The 27,536-nt window shown below is 34.6% G+C and overlaps 2 long non-coding RNA genes across 8 annotated transcripts; one reads left to right on the top strand and one right to left on the bottom strand.

Annotated features, from left to right (window-relative positions):
- The first annotated feature begins 1,004 nt into the window (after window positions 1-1,004).
- Window positions 1,005-8,966, top strand: LOC114257031 (uncharacterized). 6 transcript variants are annotated; one of them, XR_014350034.1, is made up of 7 exons: window positions 1,005-1,158; window positions 1,288-1,343; window positions 3,686-3,790; window positions 6,136-6,278; window positions 6,746-6,809; window positions 6,923-7,040; window positions 7,972-8,391. It is a non-coding gene; the product is annotated as an uncharacterized LOC114257031 (long non-coding RNA). The 6 variants fall into 6 exon arrangements; XR_003627427.2 differs by having other exon boundaries at window positions 6,136-6,809; XR_014350033.1 differs by having other exon boundaries at window positions 6,746-7,040.
- Window positions 8,967-9,037: 71 nt separating this feature from the next.
- On the bottom strand, window positions 9,038-12,130 carry LOC114257030 (uncharacterized). Of its 2 annotated transcripts, XR_003627421.2 has the most exons (6): window positions 11,834-12,105; window positions 9,866-11,181; window positions 9,704-9,784; window positions 9,559-9,624; window positions 9,391-9,456; window positions 9,038-9,284 (listed from the first exon to the last, which is right to left on the bottom strand). It is a non-coding gene; the product is annotated as an uncharacterized LOC114257030 (long non-coding RNA). The 2 variants fall into 2 exon arrangements; XR_014350035.1 differs by having other exon boundaries at window positions 9,866-12,130.
- Window positions 12,131-27,536: the final 15,406 nt, after the last annotated feature.

Raw genomic sequence — 27,536 nt, forward strand, 5'->3', positions numbered from 1 at the left:
TTTGATAAAAGGATTTTCAAATTGAAAATACAATAGAATATCTAAACTTTTTTTCAATTGAAAACATAAACAAAATATCTAAACAAATTGAAAACACAAAATCTTACAAATTACTAGGGGTGCTCGTGGTTTGGCGGTTCGGTTAAGGCCAAAGAAATCTCAAATCTGCCATGCATTCAAAACTAGAAAGATTGGAAAAAATCAATTTGCAATCGTCCGTTCGTCATTACGCATCTATCACTACTAGAAAATGGAATATTGGACACGAAACTTTTTGCGACGGTTTGAAAAATGATGCCATCGTCAAATAAATGTTTTTACTTTGAAAAACCCAAGACCGTGGCAAGAAATAGTATTTTATGCGACGATTTGTCACATGTAGAAATTTTTGTTCTTTATTTATTTTTTGCGACGCCATTTATTCTTCCGTCGCAAGAACTTTTATTTTTGCTTCCCGCGCCCTTCCTCTTTGCCCTGTCTTCCATTTAGTGAGGGTGTTTGTTTCAGTTTTTCAGAGCCAACTTATGATTTTTAGCTTTGAAAAAGTTATTTTGGACTGTTTGGTTAAACTTATTTCAAACAGCTTATGATTCTAACAACTTATTTTAACTCAAAAAAACTGATTCTGAGAAGCTGCTCACCCCTTGCTTTTGATTATCAGCTTCTGCTGTGGTCATGTTAATTTATGATTATACTTTTAAATTTTTTTATTTTTTATTTTTTTAAAAATAAAAAAAGACTCAAATGTACTATAAATTATTATTATTATTTTTTATGAGAAATGTAGGTAAACAAAAAATAAAAATTAATTGAAAAAGTTATTTCACACCTTATTTAACAAACACTACTCAGCAACTTAAATCTATAATCTAACAGTTATACTAAACAAATTAACAACTTTTGATTAAAATCATAATGTATAATCTGTTAACTTATAATATATAAACTGTTTTAACAGCAACGCCAAACGGGGCGAATATCCTCCTCCTCCTCCTCCTCTTCTTCTTCTTCTTCTTCTTCTTCTTCTTCTTCTTCAAAAAAAAAAAAAAAAAAAAAACCGTTTGTCCTCTCCAGTCGCCATTCTTTGTCTAACTAGAGCTACCAGTCATCTATTTCCATCTCATAGCCCCAACAGCACCAGCGTAGGAAGAGTCCCAGGTAACCCTCCTCTCCTCTCCTCTCCTCTCTTTTTCTTTCTTCTTACACTCGCTTGCACAGACCCTCACAATCTCTCTCTCTCGCTCTCGCTCTCGCTCTCTCGCTCTCGCTCTCTCGTTACCCTTACAGACTGTTTGTAGCAACGGCGGTGGCGACTTCCCACCAGTTCTCCCTCCGCCATCTAGGTATATCTCTCATCTGCTGTTCTCTCATTTTTTTTTCTCTTCTTTTGCTTTCATTGGAATCAAACCCTCTTCATTGGATTTAATTAAATAAAAATAAATAAATCAAACCCTAAACACCAGTTTTAAAAAAATTAGGTTTTGATCTCAATTGAAAGCGAGAAACATGAATTCACAATTTTCTTGAACTTTATTTATTTGAAATCAACAAAGAACGAACTTGTGTCACAAATTACAGTTTCTAGGGTTCGATCTGAATAAAAATCAAGAAACTTGAGGTCAATTCTCACTTTAATTTTTTGAAACAAAACAGAGTTGAAAGGGAATGAAGAAGAAACATACGAATCTGACTCACAAGTCGAAGGAGGCTTGTTGTAATTGAAAACAATGTGATTGCAATTGTGTGAGAGGGTTTGATCTGCTACAAAACAACACACATATATTAATCAATTTATATGAAGAATAGACTAGCCAATATGTATGTATATGTGAGAGAAAGATTGAGTACCATCCATGACTTTCGCTTAATTTGCTTCAGAAATCAATACAGTGAAAGAGATTTGGACAATGCTTTCTTTTGCCATTTTATGGACAGTGTGGAAGTAATGTTTTTATTGGTGCTCAACCTGATTGGGACTAGTCTACAATTGATCTTGTTAAAGTTAGAGTGGCTATATGGGTTAAGAACAATTTTAAGTTGAAAGATTACTCAATTAATGATATTTGTGTCAATCTTTATCAAGTGAGAATTGGCAACTGAATCATAAAACTAAGGCAACAGTAGGAGTGTTGGTTGCTGTTTTATTCTGTTAATGCTGGTGCTATTTTCTTTTTATTGTTTTCTGTTGGTGTCTAGCCAACGTTTAGTGTGTCAACCTAGTTAAGATATGTTCTACTAGCAATGATGCAATGTTATCATGTTGGTTTTCTTGTTCTGCTGTCTTTTTATGTTCTTTCTGCATTTACGAATAAAATGTTTCTTCTTTGCTGATTAAAAAAGAAAAAAAAGAAAAAAAAAGCGCATACTAGAGCACGAGGGGTGTGTGATCATGAGTGGATGCCTTTGGAAACAATGGATCAAATGAGAGTACAAATGAGGAGTACTCAATGGGTAACAATTTATTTTATCATTGATTGGGTGATTACATCTTCCATTGATTTCATCATTGACTTAAGTGGTCTTGGTTCAAATAAAAAGTCACAGGCCCTTTGGAGTTGCATGATTTGTGTAGATTATGGCTAGAAAGAAAATTCATTTTGGGTGTTGGTTTTGGCACCTTTTAAAGGAATTCCTATGCCAGTTGTAATTGTGTATTATTTTTTATTTTTCTTCTCTTAGAGGATGTATTTTCCTCTTCTTCTTTTTTATTCTTGTACTTCTATTTTCTCTTTCATTGATATCTCTTTTTTTGTTGCTGATAAAAAAAAAAAGTAGAAGATATACATGCTGCATTAGATTTCTTTTTATAAGTAGAAGATATACATGCTGCATTAGATTTCTTTTTATGTTTCTTTTATTTGAGCAAAGAGTTAACTAGTTATTAAAGTGGCACTATATTTTACTACATGCAACATACAAAATTTATTGATAGATAGCTAATGGAAAGGTATGTTTCATAGGCAAAGCACACTCTTTTATTCTCAAGTCTGGCTGCTTGAGTTAAATCAGTCCCAACATGGACTTGAAATTCAGGTTAGAGTGGTGCTTAGGTCCAACTCAACATAAATAATTATTGGATTTGGCCAACCAAAAGTTTGTGTTGGGTTGGTTGGTTTGGGCAAGCCTATCCCAACATGCAGAATAGGGATATATTTTCCTGTTATTCAGTTTCTAGACGTGACTCCAAATGTTTTCAGCAGTAATTATGTATATAATGTTGTAGTCCAATGTTATGGGTTATTATATACTTCATCTTTTATATTGAAAAGAAGTTGTTTATATTGTGGGTGTTTGGGAAGTGGGTTTTTTTTAGTTGTAGGATATTATTGGAGAATTTTTTTTTTTGTATTTGGGAAGATAGTTGAGTTTTTTTGTGGTTGGATATGATGTTTGTGAGAGAAAAAGTGAAATAATTATGGGGTTTGATGTGATATTTTGTTTGGATTGGTTTTTTTTGGTTTTGTAAAACATTTGTTTTGTAGTGAAAAAAATGAAAAAATAAAAAACCCAAAAACCTAGTTGCCAAACACCGCCATTATTGCTTATCCAATTAGATACCTTAGTTGGTTTCTCCACTTGTCAAGCTAAAGTGTGTTAGTTTGATGCAGTAGCTTGTCAGAATATTCATTTGACTTCAGAATGTTTTTACATTGCTACTGAACAATTTTTTGGCTCAATTGTGAAGGAAGTTAGCATGGAGATGATCTATGTTTATAGCCTTCATTATAGTGTGGGGGACAGCGCCATTTTATTGTTAGACTCTTCAGTGCAACACATTCCATTGCAGGAGGTAATCTAATCTTTCACCATTCTTCTGGTTTATTTTCTTTATTCTTTTATAAGAATCAACTTTTATTTATTGTATTGAACGTCTGTGCTTCGATTCTGTTAGGGTGCACTCATTGATGTCAAAATTACTTTAAACAAAATATGGATACTCAAAGAAGATGGACTAATAATGTTGAGTTTGTTTAATACAACTGATAATGGGTAAGTATTCCAAGAATGCTACTCATTGACCAATGATATTTAACAGTGATGCTTTGGCTTTACCTTAAATTTCGTTACGTTAACTATAAAAGTTACATTAATTTTTAGGCATACTATAGCACTTTTAGGTAAGTGGGACGTTATAGCGATTCTGATTTAGACCCTACCTGTTGATATTTTGGATCTGGGTTTCATTGTCTTATATGGTTGTTAAAGTCTGGTTTCTCCTTATTCCTCATTGAGTTTGGTTATCAGAGTGTCTTGGTTGCATTTGGAACAGGTTGGTTGCTTGTTTTTCAAAACAGCTGTTGCCCATAATTTTGCCTCTTCACTTGAGTGGCACTTCCTGCGCTTAAGCAGTCTTTGTGAACTTCCAGTACTTTTGCAGGTTTGTAAGGATACTGGGAGTTCGCATTCTTTGCTCGAGCGGTCTTTCTTGTGCTCGAGCAGTGTTCGCTCGAGTGGTGCTTTTTGTGTTTGAGCGGTGGTCTTCTGTCTGTAAAACTTTTGAGAGTTTGTATTTTATGCTCGAGCGGTCACTTCTTACGCTCGAGTGGTCACACTTTTTGTGTCTGGATGTTCGAACAACACTTTTTGTGCTCGAGCGGTTTGCGCGTATATCAGATCATAGAGTTATACCTTTTTAAGTCGCTTTTTCATTTCGCTTTCTCTGTAAACATTCTAAAATCCCTAGATCCAGAGCTTCTCTCTCTAACACTCATATTCTTTCTACAAATACACCTAGATCCATTGATTTCTTCACCCTAGTCTCTTTGACAAAAAGGTAGAGCCCATCGAGAGCTTTCTTTTGATCGGAGCAAAGTTGGTTTTCGACATCCTTGAGATTTCTCCATTCTCTCTCTCTCTCTCTCTCTCTCTCTCTCTCTCTTGTCTCCTCTTCGCTTCAAGAGGTAAGGACTATTTCCTAAACTCAATATGAGTTCGGTAGCATATTTGTGACGTATCTTGTTATTTATATTTGGTAGTCATTTGGTTGATCTTGAAATGTTATTGTTGGTTGAGGGTTTGTACAAATTAGGGGTTGCTTGGTTATGATTTTTCTATTAAATCTATTTTTGGTAAACAAACTTGCATTTGATTTTCTAAAAGAGAAAAATCCCAATTTGTAGAAAAATCCTAAATGATATTGTTTTGGGAGTTGGAGTTTGATTGATTTTGGTAAATGGTTTGGTTGGAAAGAGATGGGAAGGAAATGGTTGTGGGATTTTGAAAATAGGTGGTGTTACACTTTTGAAAAATATATCTATATTGATATCTTTTAATTATGCCATTAGAGATAATTGTTTTGGCTATTGATGAAGGATAGTATTGCCATGTGTTGGAAATTGCATGTTGATTAGGCAAATTGAAAGCATTTATATCATGGAGCATGTAATGGATTTTGGAAATTGAAACTGTATGTTTTGGAAATTCTCAAATTATGTTTTGGAACATTTGCATTGTTTTGGAAAAATAATATTTTGAGTTACATGTATTGTATTATTGAAAAGAGTAAATAAAATAGTGAATTTGGGAAGTAAGTATTGTCTCATTGAAATAAGTTGGCCTGAGTGTTCATGGTGAAAGTCCTAAAAACCACGCGTATACATGGGTGCTGATCCTGCGGACGAAATATCTGTAAAATAGCAATAGTAGCGCTTGTATAGCCTACGTTTACATGAGTGCCAGTTTACAGTTTTTCGCGGACGAAATTTCCGTGAAAGGTTGTATTCGTTTTGGAGGTTTACCCATTTTATTTATTATTATGTTGGTTTGGAACAGGATGTTTGGAAAATGGTTTTAACAATGTTTTTTGTTGTTGTCTAGCGATGTATTCACATTTGATTTAGCAATGTATTTGCTGGTTGGTATTGAGGTACCGGGATTGGTTTTTGGAAAGGAATTTTATATCAAGCTGTTAATTTGAACTTGGAAAACGTTTTGATTAAACGTAAGGTTTTGGTAATTGGAAAGAAAGGATTTCATTGAGAAATCAAATGGTTGAAAATGCATTTGGGCATAGTGTATATATATATATGTGTATGTATTGCATCATGATCATTTATGCTGGCGGAGTATGGTTAGTTTTTGAAATATTCTCTACTGAGCTTTATACTCACCCTACGTGGCTGGAATGTTTTTCAGGTGTATATATGTGGATGTGGACTGTGACGTAAGGTTGTATTCAGAATCGTGTATGGTGGTTCCGTTATTTGTAGGCCATGGACCATTTATGTTATTTACTGGCCATGTGCCATTCTTGTAAGGGTTACACCCTTGTGTATGATGTAAGTCTCACGGTGTTCAATCTAGTTTATAACATCTATGTATGTTTTTAGTTACAGAACATTCATTCGACTTAGAAGTTGTATCTAGGAATATATAAAATCAGATAAACATATGTATTGTGTGACTATATTATAGTCATCTGCATGAGAGTTGTTATCTATTGCTCATCGTTGGGTGGTTTATTCACGTGAGCCGAACCATGTAAATCCGGGGCGTGATAAACGTATCCATTTTATTTCTTGCTTGGATTTTTGAAATTTGAACTTAGTGCTCTGATACTTTACCTGACTGTCAGAGCCGCGTCTTTTTTTCCCCCCTTTCAACTTGTAAAAGAAGTTCATATACACTATCAAAAAGAATTAGATGGATAATTTTTGTCTTGTAGCGTTTTTTTTTCTTCTACATAACTGTGTAAGTACTAGAAAGGGTAGTTTCACTTGAGTTGTTGCTTGCTGTGATTTTGCAGGTATCAATTCATATGTGTTAGTTCTTGACAATGATTTGTATCCCAGTAATTGCTACTCTTGAATGTAAATGTGAATTAAGTTAACACACACATATATATTATTCATTTGTGTTTTAATTGATCTAATGGACTCTATTTAATGTTTATGCTTAATTGATCCTGCAATTTTGATGTTAGGGGGGTAGCACAATGCTATTCTTTGCAAGAAGCAGTTGTTGATCAACTATTTCAAAGTTCTGAACATTCTTCAGATGATCTTCTTTGGCTTGCTCAATCAATTTTTTCATCTTTGAAGGTACTAGGAACATTTTTACCATGTCATCTTCTATACATTTATTTGCTTCACTTTACATGATACTTCTTTCTACAATGTTTTAGTTAGTCCACTTAATAACTTGGGAAATTCAACATTTTCTTCACCTAGTAGCTTGTTGGTGTCGGTGTCTGATTGCTTTAATCTATTCTTTTTTTTGAGCTTTTTCGTCATGCTTTTCTTATCTTAATTTAATAAGAAACGAAAGATTATGCAAAATTCTCACTTGACTATGTTCTAGAATGCGAGGATCATATAAATGTATCTAGAACCTGAACCTTCAAATTTATAAGGAGTGGCGTAAGAGAGTTGAGTATCTGATTGCACAGAACTGAACAGAACTTGTGTATAATTACTATGGAACTAAACAAAATTCTCCCTTCGAGCTTGGAGGGATTCAGTGGTAAATCCAGAGTAAAGTGTAGACTTTCTCTAGGGAAGTCATTGTTAGTTCAGAGAATTAGCCAACAATTTCTGCTGAGAGGATTAGACTGTAATATGATGCCCATAATTTAGAGGATTTTCATCCTTCTTGTGTATCATTTGTCATTTATATGATTTTCTGTTTTCTTATAATGAAGGAGGTTAAAAATAGATTACCATCTTATATATTTGCATCAATATACTGAAACCGAAATATGTTGGTTTGATTTTATACTGTTTCCTCTCTCTGTTTTTTAACTATTAGTGGAAAGAATGCCACTTCAGGATTGCAGTGATGGATGTCAATGCATTGGTTTTTAAGTTATATTGTTCATTTTACATCATGACATCCTTCTTAGAATGTGCTCATTTGACTTGGCACTGCTTACCATCGTCCAATTGAAAATCAACTGTGACTGTAAACTATTGTCGTTAGATTATAGCACAATGTGTACAATACCTTATTTTAATAGTATTATCATCATTGTAGGATGTAATTACAGTTTCTTTGGATAGTTCACGTATACCAATAGTCCAGTTGGCTAAAGGACTTCTTATTAGTTATGATCCGTTGTGTGAAATTGATGGAGTTCCAATTGGCCCTGAATATTGCAAAGTCTTTGTCTTAAAAGTGAAAAAGCCGAACACTCTTTTGGAAACAACATCCCGGGGTCTAAGAACAGTTGGAGAAACTGTTGGAAGATACATTGTGTGGCGCTCGATTCATGTATATGTTACAATCTTATTTATTTGTTGAAATAAATATCAAATTTTTTACATATAGCAATCTTGACTTAGACCCGACCCATTTTTTACAAATTTTTTCATGTAAATGACTGTCTTTTGTATCTTTTTGTACTTTATGATGTTTTGTGTTGAATGTAATCAAATACTGTATGTTTTATGTTGTCTATGTAGATGAGTTCGGATTGTGAGCTTTCATAGTTTACTAACAAATGTGGATTGGGAAATGATTGTGTTAGCTTCTTGTCCAATTCTCAATACTTCTTGTGGTGTCACATGAATGACTTTTTCCATATAAAACCACTCTTTCAATCATACTGAAGACCAACCCATCAATTCCAATAATCTGCCCAACTGACTTAACCCTTCCTCATCAAGAAAAAAAGACGCATGCTTCATTAACTGACTTAAAAACAAATTCCATTTTTTTAACTAGCCCCTTTCACAATGAATTACCCCCTTTCACAATAATTTGCCCAACTGACTTAAAAACAAATTCAATTTTCTTGACTAGCCCCTTTCACAATTGAATTACTTGTATCATCCAAATGAATGAGACAGCTTCCCATCCTAGAGGCATTTTCACAGTAACCTACCTTGACATTAGCATTAAAATAAAGACCAAGAAGCTAACACAATTTTATGAACTCAACATATCATATCCCAAGTGAATTGTTCTCAAACATTGCCACAAAATGAAGCCAACAAAAACATTGCCGCAAAATGAAGCCTGTTGTCATTTTTCACAAAAATAAACAAACAAAAAATGAATTGTTCTCAAACATTGGCACAACATCAAGTCAACACAAATATTGCCACAAAATGTAACCAAACGAAATAAAATCAAACTATCCAAAGTTTACATCCGAATGTCATACACTTACTAGTACAAAACTAAAAAACAAAAAAAAATGGGGCATTTGAATCCGCATTTATATTCAAGTCAACAAATTTTGATATTACTGTAGAACTTTGACTGCTTATATTGTTGACCATTCATGATCGAGTATGAGATGTACTTCTAATATTGTCCGCCATTTGTATTGTGCTAACCCCTGCCTATAAAAATAAAGTAAATATTATTTGGCACTATCCACTAACATTTTCGCCAATCTAAAATTTAATTGATCAATAAAATATGTGTACTCATATATTGAACACATACCGATACATACATACTGTCTTGTGTGCCATCCATGCAAGGAAAATAGTAAGGTTCATCTTGCGGCACCTTAACATCATACAGCAACAAAATTTCATTAGTAATTTCAAGCATTAAAATGAAAACCCACAACAAACAAAGTTCAATATACTAAGTCCTGTGAACACATACTGGTATATACATGCTGTCTTGTGTGCCATCCATAGAAGGAAAATAGTAAGGTTGATTTTGCGGCGCCTTATGATCAAATAGTAACACTATTAAAATAAATATTCACAAAAACCATACAACACAACCTTTATATTTTAACACGTACCGGTTCATACATAGTGTGCTGCACGCCTCCCGTACAATGAAAGTTTAACTAACAAGGTTCACCTTGAAACACCTTGCGACCCTAAAGTAACTGACACTGGTGAATATTTTAAGATTAACAAATTCTGAAATTAACATATGTAGTGGGAAATAAAAAATTTACCTGTATAGAAGTAGCCTTCTTATTCTTTCCTTTCAACCGATTCACTATTGCATCAACCTTGCGAACCTTCCGATTCATGTAACTTTGGATTTAGAGCAACCCCAAATGTAGTATATGTGGTTAGAATGCATGTGTACGCTCTTTTCACGTCGTTTCTCCATCTCGAAAGAATGTATTTATTTGGCACCTCATATATGGACCTCTCAATGAGCACACAAAAATAATGCGTACACATAATACCTCTAAACTCAAACAACCGACACATACATTGAAGCTCACATTTAGTTGAATTACAGTACACAACAAATTCCATTTTCTTCATCCCCTCACCCAGAAGAACACCCTCCCTCACATGATAGGTACAATTTGCTCCCTCCTCATTGATAAGATTCGCACGACAGTACACTAGACGTTTCAATTCTGCTTAAACTTCTTTAAATTTAGAATTAGTGTAAGCTATGCGAAATTGCTTATCAAAACGATACACTATTAAGCAATCATACAATTTGTTACGAGACTTAAAATCTGCATTTGTCTTCTTCTCTACCTTACTTCTCAAGGCATTGTCATACTACTCAACAAATTACTTTAAGGTTGTCTTGGAGTTCACATAGGAACTCCACCCCAAAATATGATTTTAACATAGGCAGGAATCCACTTATGTCGCTCACGGTATAATACCCCCAACCACTCATTATCATTCAGATTAAATTTTGCAATCATTGATTCCCAGTATTCATCAAATTCATCTTTTGTGAATGAATCATAAATTGCATTACTCAAAGCAACCTTGATGGATTCATTGTGAATATCCTCTCAATTTCTTCCTGCTGCATCGTTAACTTCTAGTCTCCTCTTCATCGGAGTAAGAATCCTCTTATTCATTGCAAAATGTCGTGAGTCAGTAGGAATCAAATCATGAGTGTGCTCAAGCACAACTGTGGTTAACTTTTATTTTCCATCCTTTTGTAGACTGGCTCTTACCCTTGCTTTACAATCAATTTTTTATGACAAAGATGGTTCCAGGAGATTTACTTTTGATCTTTTTGTTCTATTCCATGGCCGAGTACATTCAATTCCAAAGTACTTCACTTCCCCATCTGTTGTTATATTTTGTGTTCTATAAGCTATAGCAAATCCAAGCTATTTTGCATATTTAGCATAAAATGCGTACACTTTTTGCTTTGAGGTAAAATACATCCCCTTCTTTGGTTCTTCAACTTCACCACTCTCATTGAATTCAAGATTGTTATCATGTTCTTCAACTTCGTCACTCACATTGAATGAATTATTGTTTGACTCAATATCCATTGTAGCTTCAAAGTGAAATAGAATAGACATTCAGAGAGAAAGAAACTCAATTTAAGTTTAACAATACAAATACTAATTCTTTAAACCAACAATAACAACACAAAGAAACTCACTTTACTGGTATGAATGATTATGATACATTTACTTGAAACAGTAAACAAAGCAAATTCAATTCAAATTCAATATCATGTTGTCACTGTTCATTTTCAAATGTGGGTCTATTTTAAATCAATGTCAATGTTTAAATGTCAGTCCAAAACACTTCCTTCCAACCAAATTCTACAAAATCCACTCAAACATTCACATGTGTTTCTAAGCACACATGATCAAATAGACAGAGGCAGAATTGCCTCCCTCTCCATACCTCCAATGTCTAAAAATTGCCATATTGTTCCTTATAAGACTCAATACTTGTTCATAAACAGTAAATCAAAACATAAACATAAATAGTGAACAAAGTTAATCAATTACAAGACTCAATACTTGTTCATTGTTTTTATGAGCAAACAGAGTTAATCAAATCAACTTTAAAAAAGACTCAATACTTGTTCATTATTTTTTTGAGCAAAATCAAATCAAAACACTAATTCTTAATCACACAATGCGAAACCCTAAACTAAAAACAAAACCAACTAAGAGCAGGGACAACACACCTACCCGTAAGAGCAGCGACAACACCCTTCGGACACACAGTAGTAGCGGCGCACCCTTTGCCACACACAGCAGCAGCGGCAACACCCGTCGGCACATAGAGCATCAGCAGAAGCACCCATCAGCACACACAAAAGCAGCACCAGCCTCGTCGGCGATGGCACCAGCACTTATCGGTTGGCTCCTCTCTCTACTCTCTAAACACTTCAATCAGCGATATGGGTCTCCTCTCTCTCTACTCTGTTCTTTTCTTTTTTCTTTTTTTTTTTTTATTTCAAATGAAATGTGTGGGTTAAACAAACTGAGATGGGCTATACAAAGAAATGGGGGTGTATATAGAACTCGGGCCATTCGAGCCTTGTGAGTTTCGAGCCACGAATCGCAACTGGATAAAGAATATGTAATTTTTAATAACAGCCGTGATCCATACACCCAGTGGGGGTCGCGCCCCCAGTGACGTGGCGCGCCCCCACTGGCTGAAAACTTAAAAAAAAAAAAAAAAACAGTTTTTTTTTTTGGACCAATCCGGGGCCGACACCTCACTAGGGGTCGACCCCCAGTGGGGGTATGAAGCTTTTTTCTTTTAATAAATAAAGTACAATATTGATTTTCATCAACATATCAAAATAATAATAATAAAAAAATTAAATAATATCATTATTACATGGATCATTTTTTACTAACATCAAATATATATATATATATATATATATTATTAACTAAATAGATTTTATTAATATAATTGAGTATAAAAATATAATCATAGAATTGAACATAATATTATTCAATGGATTTTTTTATAAATAATTCAGTTACAAAAATTATAATAATCCGTATAAGAGACCACTCTTTTTTTCTCTAATAAAATTTCATTGCTTTTAGAAAAGGGGAGAAAAAAAAAAATCACATTGTTTGGTTTTAATTTTTTGAATTCTATTTTTTAAAAATCAAGTTTTTATTTTTTTTTTATTTTTTTGTATTTTTAGCGATTTCAGGTGTTTTCAGAACAGTGATCTAGTGTTTTTCATTTAGTGATTTCTATTTTTTTAATCTTTGTTTTTGTTATATAAATTTTGATTTTTTCAAATCACCTAGGAGGGTAATTTTTGTGTCCCTCATGGTTGGTTTTCTTAGATCTAGGCTACAGAGACTGTTTATTTACAAACATCTTTTGATCCTTTTGTATTTGAACAAAATCTCCCCCCAAAAGAAACTTATTGTAGTTATTTGTTTGATTTTTCTTGTTTTCTTTAAAATCTCAATTTTTTCTTTGGTTTTGGTTTAAAAACATGTTGATTTTCTGGTTATTGCTTTTAGTTCTTTGATGTTAAGGAATGACAGCAACAATGGATTCATGTAGTAGCTCACTATTTCAGTCAGATTCAAACCCATTCAGGGGTAGTAACTCTGACATGGCAGCAGAAGGAGAAGAAGATGAGAGGAGATAATGGAGAACAAAATTCTATAATTTTTATATTTCTTAATTTAATTATTTTGGAATTAGACTTTGACAAGGATTTTAAATAGTTTAGAATTTTAATCTCCTATTCTCTTAGGTTTTCTAATTTGTGTTGATTTAAGTTTCCTAGTTTCTTTAAAATTACTTTTCCTACAAGTATTAGGTTTAGTATATTATAAATAAGCCTATGAGCATATGTAATGGATTCATTCAATGAATAATATTTTAAAGAGTTTTTCTTTTATCTTCTTTGTGGATTCAAGGGTGTTCTTGTAGATTCAAGAATTCTCGTCTACTAGAACGATATCTAGTCCATGTTTTGTCTACTAGAATGATATCTAATTCATTCCTACGCTACCGCCCTTGAATCCACAAAGAAGATAGAAAAAAAAATCTTTAAAATATTATTCATTGAATGAATCCATTACATATGTTTGTAGGTTTATTTATAATAAACAAAACCTAATACTTGTAGGAAAAGTAATTCTAAAATAAACTAGGAAACTTAAACCAACACAAATTAGGAAACCTAAAAGAATAAGAAACTAAAATTCTAAACTATTTAAAATCCTTGTCAAAATCAAATTCCAAAATAATAAAATTAAGAAATATAAAAATTATAGAATTTTGTTCTACATCATATTCCTCTTCTTTAAAAGAACTGGTCCTCGAGTTCCAACTAGAGATCTGTCATCTTCCATGCCAAATAAAGAGATATTTTGAATACTTCAGTTGCTAGCCCTTCTTCCAAAAATTGTATATAGAAAAGTTTTCTTTCTGTAAGTTCTTCTTTAGATGCTTCAACTGGTTGACAAGATTAATTAGACAAGAATTGAAAATCAAATTAAATTGCTCCACACCAAGAAAATCAACAGAGTGTATTTTATGTTGATGTTGGATACTCTCTAGACTTTGCACTGTCTTAGATTCACTTGAACATTGAATTATCATCTTTTGAACATCAATTGCATCCTCAATCAACTTCTCTGGTGCACATGTCAACTTTATTACCTCATCTTTTATTTCTTCTTTTTCATTGAGTTCAACTTGATCTCCTTCTTTTGCAATCTCATAACCATCATAATAATCAAGAGATAATAGTTCTGTCATTAGAAGCTCTTGGCTAACTTCAATGTTTTTCTCTTGCTTCACCTCTTCATCGTCTTCTTCAAACTTCTTGATTAAATTAATTATAATGACCTATTTTTCATCAATTTCAATGTTCTCACCGTTGTTGAAATCAACTTGCTTTTCTACTTCAATTGAATGTCTATTTGGGTCTTCAAAATTTTCAAATATTGAGATACTCAAAATCTTTTCTTCTTCAATGCGTAGTGGAGCGTGACAAATTTGTTGACCTACAAGATTTGATTGACTTAAACTTGGCAGAACCATAGTCATGTTCCTCGAATAATCTATATCCATAATTGCATAATAATTATTGAATTGTGAAGAATATTGGGAATCAAAATTACCTTGGAACAATTGTTTCGATTTAAGCTTTCTTTGATATTGTTGATACAACATTTGTCCGTGATTTGATTGAAGGAATCTAGAACTCATAAACTTCTTCATCTTATGCCACATCCCAATGGGTTGTTTGTATGGTCGCCTTCGATCATACTAGTATTGTTTTCACCATGTAGAAACATAACCTTGTAACTTACATGCAACATATTTGGCTTGGTTTTCTTCAAAGATTTCCATACACTCAACGAATTGGTCAACTTTGTGAAACCAATAAATAAAATCTTCAGCATGACAAGAAGCATTAAAATGGGGAATTTCTGGTTGTACTTGATAATTTGAAAAGTCATGATTGATGCAATTATTGCTATTGAACACATCACTGAATCTTCGTTGTTGCCTTACCAACTGGTATTCACCATAATCCTCAAATAACTCATCTTCAGATTCATCATCACTATCGTTTTGATAACGAGAAGATCATCTCAAGACGTTGTGGTTAATAGGCTGGCCTTGGGTAATTCCCATAGCGCAGTTTTTATTAACGTTGTGACCTTGACTCAAATCCTATTAGATCTTTCTCTACGCTTATCGTCAATAGAGTTAGTGCTTCCTCCTTCGATGAATGACATCAAGCCAGGCGAAACCTTGCTCTGATACTAATTGACGCAGCGATAATGTAGAAAGGAATTACATATCGTTCTAGTAGACGAGAATTCTCGAATCCATAAGAACATCCTTGAATCCACAAAGAAGATAAAAGAAAAACTATTTAAAATATTATTCATTGAATTAATCCATTCGTAAGCTTATTTATAATAAACTAAACCTAATACTTGTAGGAAAAGTAATTCTAAAAGAAATTAGGAAACTTAAATCAACACAAATTAGGATACCTAAGAGAATAGAAAACTAAAATTCTAAACTATTTAAAATCCTTGACAAAATCTAATTCCAAAATAACAAAATTAAGAAATATAAAAATTATAGAATTTTGTTCTACATCAAGAGAAAGAGAGGGGTCGTCAGGAGAGAAGAAGAGCACGCCGGAGATGAAGAAGAACTTCAGTGGCTGTGGTGTCTTCTCTCTCTCTCTCTCGTTTCTTTTTTCACTTTTTTTTTTTGGGTTTTCCCTAAGCCCTTGGTTTTGATTAGTAGGACAAGTGTCGCACCCTCACCAATCCACTTCTCCAGATCATTCTACCATTTCACTCTAGAAGATCGCCAAGTTAGGATCCTCTCATTGGATTGTTTACTTGCAACGGCTTAGATTTAGGCAGATTGAGCAAGCTGCCCATATCAATTCATTAAAAAGAATAGGGTTAATTAAAAAAACAGAAATTTGCTGAAGCTCAAACAAGAGGCACCGTCCATAAATTAAAACTAGGATACAGCCTTAGCCTCACCCTCAGCCTCACCCTTAGCCTCACCTCCTCCATCTCACCTCCTTAGCGACTCTCCCAATAGCGACCTACTCCCAAAACCTAACCCATCAGTTTGCCCTCACTTCGCAAACCAGAGCTCCCCTGCGAGTAAGCCCGTCAACGGGTCAGATTCGGATTGATTAGAATTCGATCCGATCTAATTAACCATTAATCCTAATTCGAATCCGATTATTAAAAATTTGATTATGCACGATCCGATCAGATCTGTTTTCCAATTCAATTCAATTCGATTCGATCTGATCCTTTTTCTTTTTTTTTCCTCCTCACTAGTTAGCCAACCATATAAAGTTAATAAAATACCAATTATAAAAAAATAAAATAAAATTTGATCATAACATTGAATTTTGAATACTTCTACTACTTATAAGATTATACAAAATTATTTTTTTCAAGAATCTAACACATTTAATGCTTTTTCGGGGGGAGGGGGGGGGAATGCTACATCATTCAATATCTAACTTATAAAAAAAAAAAATGCACCTAATAGCCAAAATAAAACATTAAACACTTCAATGTCTAACTCATTCAAAGTTAAATCATGAAACTTAAATTTTTGTTTCCGCTATCTAGCTCATCCAATGCTAAACCATGGCAACCGTAGACAAAAATAAAAGTTATAATAATTGAGAATTGATTTATACATTTATACCCACATTTTACCACAAAAACAAAAAGGTGAATTACACTAACAGCCTTTATAATTTGATTCTTAATTTTACATATTTGACTTTAAATTCTCAATCAAATGCACAAATGCACATATGTTGCATTAATTTCAAGTTCACATGAACTGATTTATTCGAATCTGGTCCATATAAATTCAGATTTGGCAAATTTAGGTTAAGCGGATTATCAGATTCGGATTTTCACAAACAAATCGGATTAAACAGGTCGCATCCAGGTCAAACTTCGATTCTTGACTAATCCACCTCACCTCTCCTTCTATTGTAACGAAGGCGAGCATACCATTCTCTCTGGTTTCGAACATCCGGTGTTTGGAGTCCGGCGTAAAGATTCAACAAATTCCTCTTTGTTTCAAGATTGAACAAATTCACAAGCATTCTGAATTTACTGTTCATAACATGGTATATAATTATGACACAAGTCTCTGCAATTTCTTCTCATTTCATGACATTCCTCCAAGCCTTGCTTCTGTTCACATCCAATTTGAATAACAAAAGCTTAAAAAAAGAGGTGGAAGGCACTTGATGCTAGTTTTTTATTTTATTTTATTTAATTATTTGCTCAAGAGAGCTCCGGCAGCGGACAACAATGACTGAGAATTGACGTTCTTCTCAAAAGATTTCTTCACTCCGGCCAATGGATGGTGGTCGCCGGTGGAGAACGATTGATGGTGGACGGTGGTCGCAAGTGAATAACAGACGTCAGGATCCTCTAGAGTGAAAACCCTACAGTGATCTCCCAGAGTGAGAAGATGCAACGACTGAAAATAAAATGTCGTTTTGGCTCAGAAAAAGGAAAGGAAATCTAATTAAAATCAGAGTTAGAGGTGGATTAGTCAAAATTCTAAACTATTTTAAAAAAAAAAAATCAGTTGAGATCACTGTAAGGTTTTCACTCTAGAGGATCCTGACGTCTGTTATATTTTCGGCCCCTCTCTCTCTTCTTCTCTCTCTCGCACTCTATTTTCATTTCCTTCTTCCCGCCTGTGCTATACCTGCATATATGGAGGGAATTTTGAACTGAATTTTAATTTCCTATTCTCTCTATATACGCAGGCAGGAAGAAGGAAACCTAAGAGAATAGGAAATTAAAAATCAGATCAAAATTCCCTCCATATACGCAGGTATAGCACAGGCGGGAAGGAGGAAAGGAAAACAAAAGTGTGAGAGAGAGAAGAAGAAGAGAGAGAGAGAGGCCGCTCATCCCTGTGTCCCATTGCCCCGCCTTCCTGCCGCCGCTGACGCTCTGTTTTTGTTTGCTTTCTGTTTGAGGTATGGTAACAAAGATTCTCATCAAGCAGCAAAAACCTTGTTTATATCCCAAGCTTCCCTTTCTTTGGTAGCTTTGCTAGGTGAGTTTTGGTTGAATGATCTTATATTAATCCCGGGACACCTTCAGGAAGGATGGTTATGGTTGATGTCATCGTTTTGTATTTTGCTTGTATGTTGTTTTATATATTTCTGAATTACCCAAAAAAACAATAAAATTCAGAAGATGAAGGTTTATTCGGTACTGTTTTGGGCGTTCTGTGTAATTTTTTTGTGTGTGTGATTGGATTGTGTTTAAGTGGAATTGCTGATGATGGTTCTTTGTTTATGTTGTTCCATTTTTGTCTGTGTAAACCACCATTTCATGACTTTCTGATTGAATAGATTTTCAAAGTTATAAGTTCCTTACAAATTTGGAGAGACAGCAAAGTTTTATGTGAACTCTCTCTCAATAAGCAATTGATGAAAGGAGTGAAAGAACAAGCTGCAAACTAGCTAATGCTTCAGCAGCATATTAGGGAAAATCTATGATTCCCCACAAGTAAATCAATCAATGGGAATAAAAACTAATGCGAAAAAATTAAATTAAAAGCAACACAAGAATTTTACGTGGTTCCCTCAATGTGAGGTACGTCCACGGGATCGAAATCCGATTCCACTATCAACCAAATAGTTTCCAAACGATTACAAATGAGACACAAATAGTCTCACAAACCACCCTTAGGTGAATTCCAAATAATCATAAATAAATAAGAAGAAAGACCTCACCAAATAGATGAACAAAACTTTTCGAAACCAGAGTTGAAGAAGACCTAACATAATAGACCCAAATTAACTCTACCAAAACATCCAACTATAAAGCCAATACCGAAGCACTCTGTCCCATAAATCAATTAGTTGTTGTTCCACAAAGCAAATCCCACCAAATTGATTTTTCAATCAATACAATTTGTAGCAGCCGCAACACATTATCTCACCGAGAAGATTTATTCGGCAGCCACTCTCTTCTCCTTCGGATGAACATAACAATATGTCTATATATTATTAAATCTTGGATTGTTTTATCAAACCTTATTTGTTACCAAACTGAATTGGGTCTCCACAAAATTAGATATAATATGTAAAAATATATTATAACTAATACCAAACCAAATTAAACTCGTTTAATAAACCAATTGGGTCCCACACTCCAATAAGGAGGTATACCCAACAATTCTCCCCCTGCCGACTTAGGTGGAGGCATTAACCATACCCGCCAAAGTTCGACACTTTAAATATTTGTCCCTCGACAAAGTCTTAGTCAACATATCCGAAATATTATCATATGTGTGAACCTTTTCGAGTTGCAACAATTTTGAATCTAACACATCACGAATCTAGTGGTATCTCACATCAATGTGTTTCGATCTCGAATGAAAAGTAGAATTTTTGCTCAAATGAATAGCACTTTGACTATCACAATAAAGCACATACTTTTCTTGCTTCAAACCCAACTCTTGTAAAAATTTCTTCAACCATAACTCTTCTTTGCAAGCTTTCGTAATGGCAATAAATTCAGCTTCGGTAGTTGAGAAAGCAACACATTTTTGTAATTTAGATTGCCATGCCACAACTCCCCCTGCAAATGTCATCAAATACCCCGAAGTAGATTTCCTAGAATCAACATCACCGGCCATGTCAGAATCTGTGAACCCATCATGTATCGGCTTACCATCTCCAAAACACAAACATACCTTCGAAGTCCCTCGAAGATATCTTAGAATCCATTTTACCGCTGCCTAATGTTCTTTATCCGGATTAGAGAGAAAACAACTCACTACACCAACGACATGAGCAATATCCGGCGTTGTACAAACCATGGCGTACATCAAAGAACCAACTACTGAAGCATAAGGAACTTTCAACATCTCTTCCTTGTCTTTCTCACTTGTAGGACATTGATTCGAACTAAGAACTTTCAACATCTCTTCCTTGTCTTTCTCACTTGTAGGACATTGATTCGAACTAAGCTTGAAGTGACCTGCAAGTGGGCAACCAACCGATTTTGCTTTATTCATGTTGAACCTCTCAAGAACTTTCTCAATATAGCTTTCTTAAGACAACCAAATCTGCCCCTTTTTGCGATCACGAACAATTTTCATACCAAGTATTTGCTTTGCCGGTCCCAAATCTTTCATAGCAAAAGACTTGCTCAACTCCAATTATTAGGAAAAATCTATGATTCCCCACAAGTAAATCAATCAATGGGAATAAAAACTAATGCGGAAAAATTAAATTAAAAGCAACACAAGAATTTTACGTGGTTCCCTCAATGTGAGGTACGTCCACAGGATCGAAATCCGATTCCACTATCAACCAAATAGTTTCCAAACGATTACAAACGAGACACAAATAGTCTCACAAACCACCCTTAGGTGAATTCCAAATAATCACAAATAAATAAGAGGAAAGACCTCACCAAATAGATGGACAAAACTTTTCGAAACCAGAGTTGAAGAAGACCCAAAATAATAGACCCAAATTAACTCTACCAAAACATCCAACTATAAAGTCAATATCGAAGCACTCTGTCCCATAAATCAATTAGTTGTTGTTCCACAAAGCAAATCCCACCAAATTGATTTTTCAATCAATACAATTTGTAGCAGCCGTAACACATTATCTCACCGAGAAGATTTATTCGGCAGCCACTCTCTTCTCCTTCGGATGAACATAACAATATGTCTATATATTATTATATCTTGGACTTGTTTTATCAAACTTTATTTGTTACCAAACTGAATTGGGTCTCCACAAAATTAGATATAATATATAAAAATATATTATAACTAATACCAAACGAAATTAAACTCGTTTAATAAAACAATTGGGTCTCACAATCCAATAAAGAGGTATACCCAACACAGCAGCGGCGGTGGCAGTGGCGCGTTAGGGGTGGGAAGAGCTCTTCTCAGCCCTTTTCTCTCTCTATCTCTCTCTAATGCTTCATATTTGCAGGAACCTTCGATGTTTTGAATTAAATCTAAATTTATTTATTTATTTATTTATTTTCAAATTACTCACTAAAACGTCGACGTCATTTTGGTGAGGTTTAATTTCAACCGTTGGATAGATCACTCTAGGAGATGACTGTAGGGTTTTCACTCTAGCCGATGCTGAAGCAGCAGGGATGGTGGTGGTTGTGGTGTGGTCTCCCCCCTCTCTCTCGCGCTCTTTTTTTTATCTTTTTTTTTGTTTTCCGTCTCTCTACTCTCGTTCTCTATTCGTCAGACATCCTATCATGCTTTGAATTGAATTTCTGATTTTTTTTAAATTTTTTTTAATGAATTGATCTGGGCCATTGGCTCAATCTGGCTGAATCTGAGCCGTTGCATGTGATGCAAAGTAGTAGCTAGCCAAGCAAACATGGCTGGTTAGCTGCTAATTAGTTTGGTTGAGAAATATAGCATTTTCTCTTTTCAGAGATCTTTCTTTGACACAATATGGGCAGGGTATATCTTTCTTACTTCGATCGAAGTTTAGAAATTTGTTTCTACGTCTGTCGTGATTGCCTAGCTCACATTGCTTTACGACAAGAGTTTCTTGACAACTTCAGAGTAATCTCTCTCTCTCTCTCTCTCTCTCTCTACATGATTAATTGTATCAGTTTTTGATGATTTCTTGGTATTGTTACTATGAAGTTCTTAATACATGCTCAGCCTGATCGAGCAGCACGGTAGACTTTCCATGGAATCCTCGATAATCAGCCAAAATAGAGACCAAAAAGTTTGATTAATTTATGAACATCAATTGTCTGGTGGAACCACTTTCCGGTCCATTCCCTTCTAGTTAAACTTTCCTATGATCTCCACTGAAAATTAATGAGGTTTTCGGTGACCTCCCCTACTATAGTTGAGGTTTCTGGCGACTTCTACCGGCGACCTCCATCACTGCGGGTCCTCTTCTGGTTAACGTTTCTAGTGAACTTACCCCAAGCCCAACCTGGTTCCAGACAGGCCTGGTCGGGCCCTGCCCGGTGCTTAGATTTTCGGGCCTAAAGTCAATAATAAATTAATAAATATTACTAGATCACTGTGGGCCTTTTACAATTTTTTTATTTAATCAAATTTGTTTTTGAAGGTAAAGGACAAAAGATTTGTGCCAAAAGAGTTAGGGTTAGAAATTAAATAGGGAAAGAGAGTATGCCCTTTAATTTTGCATAGGCCTTTTAATTTTTCAATGGATCAATTTATTTTAAATTAGTTTGGGCCTTCTTTAATTTTTTTAAATTTAAAATATACGTAATATATTATATTAAATTATAATAAGAGGGGAGGATTCCTTTTTTGAATATATTTTGAAAGAACCTAAACCATGACCTGATGGGCCTATGCCCAGGCCGGCCCAGCATGGAGAGAGATTGAGATCAGAGCCCAACAATGTGAAATGGTTTATGCATACATACGTGGCAACTTTTAAATGGTTATCTATATAATTGTGCTTTACGCAACGTCCATCTATAATTCAATCCCATTCCAAAAGGGACCAGATTAATTCTCTTCATTCGACGTTACTATTCGGGCGCATGGAGCTTATCATGGATCCTGTTTTGATAATTAAAATAATTTAATATGTAGAACTTATAGAATATTTCATTCTTTAAAAAAATTGCATTGATCAAATATTGATAGTTAGATCGGATCAGATTTCTGTCAATAATTGGTTTTGAAAATCATATTTATCATTGACAGAAATATGATTTGATCAAATAGTTGTCGATATTCAATTAACGTAATTTTTTGCAGGGACGAAGTACTCGGCGAGTTCTATACATTGACAGTTCAGATCAATGAAGCAGGTCCTGTGATGGGCTCTCATAGGCCTAACAATACGCTCTAGTCCAATCTTGGACCGGAGAGAATTGATTTGAGTATTTGTTTGACCCGGAAGATGTTTTACTATCGCTGACCACCTACACCACCAGGAAATTGATATATATGATCCAATGCCATGATTAGGATTTTTCCATATATATATATGTATGTATGGATGAGCATTATTATTCAAGATTAAAAATTAGATTTAATTTTCAAATTCAATGATGTGTCAATTAATTAGGACATTAAAATCAACTAATTATATCACTTACACGTTATTAGGGTCTAAAAAATGGGCCTAGAAAGTGAGTTTGTATATCATTTTCATATATGAATATGTAAGGTGAGAAAGATTTATTACTTGTTTTCAGCATGGAGGTTGATTGTGGCTTGCTCTTTTTCATCGGAAAACTTTCCTTTCTTGATATCGGGCCTAAGATAGTTAGCCACCTTAATCTGCAACTCTATCCACACCTGTTGAGTCCGACAAGCTTTGGAAGTGCTGTCTAACTTCTATGTCCATTTCTCTCTATGCAATCTCATTTTTTTTTTCTTTTTTTCAAATCTCTTCCCAAATCCCCCAAGCAAACACAACGTTAGAAAAATTGGTATCAGCTTCCTGGAGTGTCCCTTATGCACATAAAGAGGCTCTTTACTTTCCAATTGGGTTGATCCCACTCATTCTTTGCAGCCTATTCTGTTTTTTTATGTCCTGTGTTGTTTGTGGTTATGTTCAATTGGATTTTTAATTTGTACTTAAGTTTACTCAATTACCTCGAAACTATACATGAATTTCATATTCTGACAATTGTGTCAAATATGTTTTTCAGGACACTGACTTGTCTGGAGGCGTCTTTTGAAATGTGTAAGAACTCATCAATCACTGTTGAAATCAGAATGGTTTTGATTTTGATAGGTAAATTAACACAAGCTATTTTGTTTCTATATATACTTTGTTGCAATTTGGTTTTGAAAATGTCACCAAAGTTTCATGAAAATCCCTCACTGGCCGGGACCTTAATGTTGTGTTTCGATCTTGGATTTCCAGTTTTCTCTTTTCTTTCTCTACAAATCCAATATATAAACACACGTGTGTGCCTGTGGACTTGAAAGAGTGGGGGGGGGGGGGGAGGGGAATTGAAAAAAAATTGAAAAAAGTAAGTTAAAAAATTAATCAAATGACCAATATAGCTTACATTTAGCCTCAAAAAACTATGTGCATCATATATATGCAGTGTCAATTTGCACATGCACAGTCCAGAGCAGGATCGAAGGGTTGGAGAACGCACTGTCTCAGATGTTTACTGTAACAACTGTGGCAAGCTTTTGGGAGTAAAATTTGTAAGACTGTAAAAAAAATTCCAAATTTTGACATTCTCTGTATTGTATTTCTCATCGAGTCTTCTAAGCAGAGACACTAAAAATTGTACAGATTGAAGTTGCAAATGATGATGATGGAGTAGTGAGAGCTGGATATTTTCTCCTGCGTAGGTAAGTTTTTTATTTTTTACCACTATATATATTTATGTATACATTGTTTTGCTGTCGTTGATATACTTTGAGAGGGTTGTTTCATAAATTTTTTTTATAGGAAGAAGCTCAGGAAATGGAATGGACAGGAGATTGTTGCTTGAAACCACTGAAGGGAAAGGGTTGTCTTGAAATTCACTGAAAATCGAAGTTGGTGACACTTTCTTTTTTTAGTTCTGTTTTGACATTCTCTTTGATTAGCGACATGAGAATTTGAGTTGTTATATAGACACGAGATACTTTATAATATTGTGATTGATGGAAAAGGTGGGTGAATAAGGTATTGTGTTAAGTGATTAACGAATATGAAGGGACATAATAAATAATAATTGGTTAGGGAGTACGGGCACGTGATACTCTGAGAATATTTTATAATTCCCCGATATTGGATATAGATATACTTGTTGTCTTTTTTGTAGTAATTATTGGGTATTTTTATGTGGTGCTTTTCTTGATTTTGATTGGTTTAATACGGAAGGATCATCACACTTATGTTGGTGTTTTAATTAGTGCAAATTACACTAATGATTCTTGTAGTTTGGGTCTTGTGTCACTTTGGTCTCTAATCTTTCGATTGTGATACATTGACCCTAAATTTTGAATCTTGTTTCAAATAAGGACAATTGAAGATATTGTTGCACTATTTCCAGAGCAAAGTCGTTAATTTGATAAAATTTAAACTAATTTGACAAAAATAATGTCAAAAAATTATTTTTAAATTTTTAAAAATTATAAACTAGTTTGGTAAAGTCGTAAATTTAATAAAATATAAACTAATCTTTTTAAATTTTAATTTAATGGATTGGTTTAATAATGACATCAAAATTATCACCATGTTTAACTTTTGAAAAAATAAAAACTAATTTAACGAAAATAAATATCAAAAAAAATATTTTAAAAAATTATTTCTACCTTCCCAAAAGATAAAATTATATAAAAATGATGTGTTTTTATTTTTTATTTTTTTCACTAATTTAATTTTTAATTTCTTAGAAAAAATTTCTGAAAATGGATTTTGAAAACCAAACCAAACAAAACTTTATAGTCAAAAAAGTTTCAACATTATTCATTAACAAAAAAGTCATTATATTTCAAACAACATATAAGTTAACCAGTACAAAATAAGTTGTATGACAACTTTACCCTTCAAATGGAGCAACAATGTGTTCAACTGTCCTTATTTAGACGAGATATAAAATTCAGGGTTAAATATATCACAATTAAAATGTCAGGCACTAAAATAACACAAGTCAGGCTTGATAGAATTCAGGCTTCGTTTTTATGGGGGGGTTCTGATCTTAAGAAAAAAGGTTCATATGGTGAAATGGTCTGAAGTTACTAAAGAATTGAGAGATGGTGGTCTTGGTATTAGAAGGATTAGAGATATGAATCTGTGTCTTCTGGCTAAGTGGTAGTGGAGGTTTGGGTGTGTGGAGAAGGCTTTGTGGAAAGAAATTATCTGCAGCAAATACAAGTATGATCCAAAATCTTGGTTGCCTTCAACTGATTCCCAGATCAGTGGTTCTAGAGTTTAGTCTGACATACTGTCAGTAGTTGTATCTAAGCCTATCTTTTTTGATTTTCTGCACTCTCATATTAGAATTGAAGTAGGAAATGAGAATAGGTGCTCTTTTTGGAATGACTCATAGACTAGTGTCGGTTGTTTAAAGTTGGCTTTCCCTAGACTTTTTATGCTCTCATAGGATAGAGAGACATCTGTCTCTGTTATTTTGAGTAGGAGGTCTTCTCCTAATGGGTGGGTGTTTAACTTCAGAAGAAGACTCTATTCTTGGGAATCTGTAGATCTCTCTAATCTTATTCTGTTGCTCAATTCTGGCCCAGTGTTAAGATCTGGTGTTAAGGACAAATTGGTGTGGACTTTTGGTGCCTCAGAGGTTTACTCAGTGAAATTAGCTTATGAATGGATTTCCTGCACTAACAGATCAAGTGTTTTGGTGCCTAGTTTGCTTTGGAAGGGCATCTCTCCACCTAAAATGCAATTAATCTGTTGGCTGGCATGGAGAGGCAGACTCAAAACTTCTGTGTTTCTTCAGAATATTAGAGCTCTTGATCCCAGTGGTCCCTCTCTATGCTGCTTTTGTAACTCTTGTGCTGAAGATGTGTGTCATGTTCTTCTTCATTGTCAATTTGCTTGGCAAATCTGGTCTGACTTGGTAAAATGGTGGAGTTTGGTATGGGTTGTGCCTGATAATGTATCTCAGCTTTTGGATTGGTGGAATGGCTTTAAATTTAAGAAAGTGCTTCAGAGTATGTGGGATGCCTTGCCATCTGTGGTTATGTGGTTTGTATGGAAGGCTAGGAATGAGATCAGATTTGCTGGTTCAAGGGCTAACTGGTGTGAAGTTTGTGAGTCCATCAAGTTACACATTGCCTTTTTGGTGAAGTATCACAATAAAGGGGTGGATTGTTCAATTAATGATCTGCTGTATAATTTGGATTCCATCAGGGGGCTTTGAATTGTGGCTCTGCTACTGCTGTTGTGTGCTGCTGTGTTGGTTTGCTAGGGTGTGTTGGGGTGATCACTTGTGTGCCCATTAGTTAAATGTTGCTTCCTTACTATTGTGTTATTCTGGTGTATGGCTCTGCTGGTGTGTGGCTCTGTAGAGTTGCTCTGGTGCTGCTAATGTGTTATTCTGGTGCTGCTGGTGTGTGGCTCTGCTCTACTGCTGCTGGTGCTGCTCCTGTAATGGTTGTTGGGGTGAAGCTGATGACATGTGTGTGGATCTGCTACTGCTGGTTCTGCTGGTGTGTGGATCTGCTTCTGCTGTTCTGTGGGGTGATCTATTGTGTGCCATTTAGTTGCTTGTTGCTGCCTTGCTGTTGTGTTGTTCTAGGGCTCTGTTCTGGAGTGTGGCTCTGCTGGTGTGTGGCTCTGTAGAGTTGCTCTGCTGCTGCTGATGTGTGCTGCTGGTGTGTGGCTCTGCTCTGCTGTTACTGGTGCTGCTCTTGTGATAGTTGTTGGGGTGAAGCTGATGGCAT

The sequence above is a fragment of the Camellia sinensis genome, chromosome 14 (assembly GCF_055761805.1).
Source record: "Camellia sinensis isolate YWXY chromosome 14, ASM5576180v1, whole genome shotgun sequence".
NCBI classification, from domain to species: domain Eukaryota; kingdom Viridiplantae; phylum Streptophyta; class Magnoliopsida; order Ericales; family Theaceae; genus Camellia; species Camellia sinensis.